The 5,569-nt window shown below is 45.2% G+C and overlaps 1 long non-coding RNA gene across 1 annotated transcript; it reads left to right on the top strand.

The window, feature by feature from the left end:
- Nucleotides 1–485: 485 nt before the first annotated feature.
- LOC135980494 (uncharacterized) lies at nucleotides 486–2,595 on the top strand. Its single transcript, XR_010597537.1, has 3 exons — nucleotides 486–603; nucleotides 1,185–1,328; nucleotides 2,180–2,595. It is a non-coding gene; the product is annotated as an uncharacterized LOC135980494 (long non-coding RNA).
- Nucleotides 2,596–5,569: the final 2,974 nt, after the last annotated feature.

Here is a 5,569-nt window from a genome sequence, read left to right as displayed (position 1 = left end):
CTGGAACCAACGTCACCCTGACTGAAAACTAACTTTTTCAGGGGAGTGATAGTGGTATGCTAGATAGCGGCAACGCTCAGTGGTTTGAGCATTGGCCTGCTAAACCCAGGGTCGTGAGTTCAATCCTTGAGGGGGCCACTTAGGGATCTGGGGCAAAAATCAGTATGTGGTCCTGCTAGTGAAGGGAGGGGGCTGGACTCAATGACCTTTCAAGGTCCCTTCCAGTTCTAGGAGATAGGATATCTTTATTTATTTAACTTTATTTCCCAGTAGGGACAATATTGCTTTGTTAAGAAAACCACAAAAGTTCACCCACCAGTATTGTCTATTGGACTAACACTGGGGGCGCTGACCAGGTGCATTACATGAGCTGTGTGGAGGCCCAGGGGTAGGGAAGCGTGTGATGTCCTAGGTCATGTCAGAGGCCCATTGCAGGGACTGAAGGAGCAGTTTGCTCAGGAGCTGCCCATGCTGTACTTGGCTCAGGTCACTGCCCTGTGACCCTCACTGCCGTGTGCACTAGGGATGCTCACTATTTGTAACGACAACGCACTGAAGAAGAGACCTTTACATAGCAGCAATGTTCCCTGCCAGCCTTTCCTGGTATGTATATAAGCTGCCATAGCTGCATCTGTGTCAGACACACTGTGACAGGGGTGGGTGGGACATAGAGATTTTACACCCACGGGTCGATGTCCCAACCTTATTAGCTGGCTCAGCTCCCAGTGGTGTCAATACATTGGAGACTGATGTTAGTTTATGGGGTAAACATTATCAGGAGAACACATTGAAAAGACATTTTAAAATAATGTCAAATTTAGGAATCTGGAAACAAACTTGGGACAATTCCAAGCCATTTCTCTTTGTAATTATTGTAATGAAATGCCTTTGTGGAGCAATCCCTATGGACTAGATCCCAGTCACCTCTTTCTAGAGCTGCCCCTCTCCCAGCTCATCTGCGAGCTCTAGGATCCTCTCAACCAGCTATTGAAATGTATCAAATCAATGTGATATGTAAAATCCCTCAGTTTGAGGGTTCCAGAGGGGGGGCTCCTCTTACCACCCTGAGGGTGGAAGTGCTGAGAGATCCCCAGGAACCAGTGAGGCTGGTGCATCTGCAGCTTGTACTTTAATTCTGTCTTCACTGTGAATATTCTCTTAATTACTTCACATCTTCATGTCAGATGCCCCTGTCCTGGCTGGAGATGTCCCAGGGGCTGGTTATGATGATGCCAGAGATGTGTCTGACCCTGAAGATGACCCTGGTTTGGGGCAGAATGATGAGGAAGTCACTGGGGCGAGTGACAGGAACAGGGATTCACAGACAGGTGAGTTTGCACTTCACAGTGTATCCACAGAATGGGATGGCTCTGAATGTGCATTACACAGCTAGGGAATAAACCTGGCCAACCCAATGCCTGTGGGGGCGAGGGGGGGAACCTCTCTTTCTCTCTTCTCTTCTTTCCCTCAAAGCAGAGGTTTCAGTGCTTGCAATGGTGACAGGAAAAGGGGAGTCCTTGCTGTGTACTACTTCATGGTCAAAGCAGCAAAATCCCTCAATCTCTAGGTTCAAATCCTTGTGTGGCTGCCATACCCTGGATGTACTGGATTCCCACCAGTTTACTGTGCTTGTATCTTTTGGACAGAATCTTATAAACCAAAGTCCTGTCACTGCTCCACAAATGTTAAAGAGCCTGTGACACTTCCTGTAAAAGTCGGGCTTTTCCCATTATCCTTAGTCAACATCTCCTCTCCCATCCCCACTGTGTCATGAGCAGAGACACCACCAGCCTCCCTAAAGGAAGAGGAGTGGCGATAAAATATGCATTGCTTAGTACTTGATAAGAATAACGTGCTCATGTGTATGATTAGCGCAGAGTGAATTATACAATGTCCTTAAGTAAGAGCTACTTCCTGGTAAGTGACTGGGTTTTATACATGAAGTGACAGGTGAATACAGTTCTCATTTGGCAACTGTAAATGGTCTGGAAACCAAGGATTTTACTTCCAAAATATGTATAGAGATGATGGATTAAAACTTGTCATGGACCCAATGAGAAGAAGAAAGAGGGAACATTTTCTAACCCATACCAGAGCGTGAACTCCACCCTTGCTATGCGGCCACACGTAGCCATAAAATGGACCCACTGACTGTATGTGTTTCCCTTTGTATTTTCAGGTTGGAATCTGCACTCGCTAAGGAATGAAGGTGTCTCTGGGATGGAGAAAGAAACCCTGTTCCTGCCTCCTGGAGACACAAGTTATGATGATGTGGGACATGGTGACTCTGGGGGATCAGTATCAGAACAATGTGATTGGACCAAATAACCGGGGGATGATGTAAAAGTTTTGCCTCTTTCTCTGAGAAATGCTCCCTCTGGCATGATGCCCAGAGACAGTCCCTGCCTGGTAGATAGACAAAGCAGGGGTTTCTATAGAATTTGTGTGAAGTTGCAGGAAATTCAAATGCGAGTGGGAAAAGGTTCACAAATTTCCTCTGTATAACTTCCCATTGATTGGCCAGGATGGAAGTTTCCTGATTTTTTTATCCCTGTAATTTCTTCAGCTTCAATTTGTGCCTTTTTTCTTATTAAATCCTTTCTGAAAGTCTTCCCCATAGTGGAAGTTTTTCTTGCCCGATGAATTGTGCAGTTTGCAGGGCTCATCACAGGGAGAGGCTGAAATTGAACAAATCAAGAGACAAGGGTGGGCCACCTCTGGGTCTGGCAGGCTATTTGATGGGGGGGGGGGGAAGGGAGGGGTTCTACTGAATGTTCTATCAGACATGTGGTAAAAGTGAGACACCAGCAAGAGAACATTCTGCAGTGAGCAACATGGTTGTTCCTAAAGCAAATTCAGATTTGAAACGTTCATTGAATCCAAGGAGATAAATGGGAAATTTTCCCTGGGTAATTCACACCTGAAATAAAAAAAAATGGAGAAAAGAATTCCCCATTAGCGATAAATACAAAGGATGAATATTTCTGCTAGGATAATAAATACTTTATAGACAATAGTGACAAGGGAAAGGTTAATCAGAGTCTGGATTTCCACTGAACCGATAAAGCTACAACAAATAAGTCACTGAGTTGTTACTAGAAACCCCAGTAAAACTGATCATGTTCACACAGTGCAATATTTATTTCCAATGCCGTCTATAAATATAGTTTAATATCGATGCTGAACTGAGTACTGACCAGTGGAGAAGCCAGAAGTATTCTCTGGATGAACCCTCAATGAAATCAGTAGCAGAACGCATGCAGAGCACATCGCTATTTCACAGAAATGTCTTTCTTTCCTTTACCACAAATCCTGCATTCAGTTTGGTCACTTCATCTGTACACAGATACAATGGAGATAGAAAAGGTTGACAGAAGGTGAAAGCAGATTATTGGAAGCAGAAAGTTTGGGGGTGGGACGGTCATATGAAGAGACCAGGAATAAAACAATTTACTTTTGAAAGGGAAAAAACAACATTATCAAGACATGTAATAGAGTGTACTGACCCTTGGAGACTGAGAAAGGAAACCTCAGGGGCTGTGCTAATCCGATCCAGGGGTTGTGTCTTCAAGACAGATGTGCGGGACAAACGAAATGACCAGAGAGAGAAGGTAGCCCCAGGTTGGATGTTTGTGCTTTAGCAGGGAACCCAGGCTTCTGACTCTGCCTAGGGCTTGGGACTGGAGCCTTAAAGAGGGAATAGGTCAACTCTCCCCTCTTCTTTAAGGCTGATGGAATCCTGGGTTTGGTCAGTCCATCCAGGGGGGTCACGTTGCTCACAGGCAAAGAGAGGAGGAGAACTCCCCCGAAAATGGCACACACAGATCCTGGACAAAAGGGAAAGAGAAAAGGGACAGCAGCAGGGGAAGGTGACTGAGGAGGAAATTCTATTGTATAAATGGGCTTTGATAAAATGCAAGGTCATACATATGTGACTCTGAGAAGGATTTATGCGTCATAATGGAAAAACAACTCAACATGAAATCCCAGGGTGATGCTGTGGCAAAAATGGCCAACACAATTCTTGAAAGTATATACACAAGAGAATAATGACTAGAAATATGGTGCTGATTTTATTTCTCTATTCAACATTGGTAAGAGCAATACCAAAACATTGCATCCAGTTGCATTGTTCACATTTTAAGACTAACTATGAAAAATTGGACAAGGGGCAGTGAAGAGCTATTTTAAAAAGAGCTGAAAAGATGCCTTACAGTGAGAGACAAGAGTTCAATCTGTTCAGTTTATCAAAAAGAAGATGAAGAGGTGACTTGATTATGGTGCATAAATACCCTCATAAACAGTGCCGTATTATTGCCTAGGCTGAAAAGGCCTAGGCCTAGGATGGCAAATATGCAGGGGCGGAAGCTCCCCTCCACGCCCCGCCCCCCTGCTCCAGCTCACCTCCGCCTCCTCTGCAAGCGTGCCGCCGCATCCTGTTTCTCTCCCCTCCCAGCACTTGCGCCACGAAACAGCTGTTTCGCGGGGCAAGGAGAGAGGGGGGAGGTTGGGAACGCCGTGCGTTGGCGGGAAGAGGCGGGGGCGGGGATTTCGGGAAGGGATCCAATAGGGGAAGGGAGGGGGCGGAGTTGGGGTGGGGACTTTGGGGAGGGGGTTGGAATGGGGGCGGAGAAAGGGCGGAGTCAGGGCATGGCCAGGGCGGCAATTATTTCCCGGCCTACGGGCCACAAAATAATTAATCTGCCACTGCTCACAAAGAGAAAATACTGGGTACTAAAGGGCTCTTTCATCTAGCAGAGAAAGGCATAATAAAGAAATTAATGCAAGATAATTTAAAATTAGAAATAAAGGACAAATTTGAAATAGATGATTAAACATTGGAACAAAGTACCAAGGGAAATGATGGATTCTCGCCCCACATGGAGTTGGCGTGAGGGGACAGGGGCTACTTAAGCAAGTGCTCTCAGGTGATATAGAAAACTATTTCTCTCAGGTGCTTGGCTGGTGGGCCTCGCTCACATGCTGTCATAACTATAAAGGGAAGGGTAACTGTTCTCCTGGGTACAGTACTATAAAATCCCTCCTGGCCAGAGACTCCAAAATCCTTTTCCCTGTAAAGGGTTAAGAAGCTCAGGTAACCTGGCTGACACCTGACCCAAAGGACCAATAAGGGGACAAGATACTTTCAAATCTTGTGGGGGGGGGGGGGAGAGAAGGCTTTTGTTTGTGCTCTTTGTTTGGGAAGTTGTTCGCTCTTGGGACTGAGAGGGACCAGACATCAATCCGGGTTCTCCAAATCTTTCTGAACAAGTCTCTCCTATTTCAAACTTGTAAGTAAACAGCCAGGCAAGGCGTGTTAGTTTATCTTTGTTTTCTCAACTTGTAAATGTACCTTTTGCTAGAGTGTTTATCTCTGTTTGCTGTAACTTTGAACCTAAGGCTTGATTACCCTATAAAATTATTTTTCCATCCTGATTTTACAGAGATGATTTTTACCTTTTTCTTTAATTAAAAGCCTTCTTTTTAAGAACCTGATTGATTTTTCCTTGTTTTAAGATCCAAGGGGGTTGGATCTTGATCCACCAGGAGTTGGTGGGAGAAAGGAGAG

Source organism: Chrysemys picta, unplaced genomic scaffold (assembly GCF_011386835.1).
Source record: "Chrysemys picta bellii isolate R12L10 unplaced genomic scaffold, ASM1138683v2 scaf3633, whole genome shotgun sequence".
Lineage (NCBI taxonomy): Eukaryota > Metazoa > Chordata > Testudines > Emydidae > Chrysemys > Chrysemys picta.
The sequence above is the reverse complement of the archived record's forward strand: the minus strand, read 5'-3'. Positions and strand labels throughout refer to the sequence as shown.